Genomic DNA, 445 nt, shown 5'->3' with positions numbered 1-445 from the left:
ACACCTAGACGGCGGGAGCGGGGCCGGCGGGAGATGACAACAGAGGCCGGGGGACGGGGACGGGGAGAGGTGCCAGAAGGCAGCCGGGGAGAGAGAACAGCAGCAGTCAGGTGGAGAATCAAGACTTCTCCGCTCCCCCGCTCTGGCCTAGGTTGACAAGCAGCCCCCGGGGAAAGATGGGGTGGACCACGCAAAGTGCAGCCATGTTACACGCACTAGCTGGATTCAAAGCAGGGGTGTCTGACCGGGGTCTACAGACTCTAGAGTCCAGGAGTGGAATTCTGGGAATCTGAGACCTTGGATGGGGAACAAAATTTCCATCTTTATTTCACTAATCTCTAGCTGAAGATGAGTATTTCCCTCACTTAAAAACTACAGTAATGTTAGCCATGGCTGTGACTTGTCATTAATAGAAATGAGATCTCCCATCCCCTTTTTTTTTGCT

At 53.3% G+C, this 445-nt stretch overlaps 1 protein-coding gene across 1 annotated transcript in view; it reads right to left on the bottom strand.

Moving 5' to 3' along the window:
- TMEM63C (transmembrane protein 63C) overlaps positions 1-445 on the bottom strand; it is a 95,317-nt gene that overhangs the window by 18,002 nt on the left and 76,870 nt on the right. The gene's annotated exons all lie outside the window — the stretch shown is intronic.

Source organism: Tupaia chinensis, unplaced genomic scaffold (genome assembly GCF_000334495.1).
Source record: "Tupaia chinensis unplaced genomic scaffold, TupChi_1.0 Scaffold000528_1, whole genome shotgun sequence".
Lineage (NCBI taxonomy): Eukaryota > Metazoa > Chordata > Mammalia > Scandentia > Tupaiidae > Tupaia > Tupaia belangeri.
This window is presented reverse-complemented; position numbering and strand designations above follow the sequence as displayed.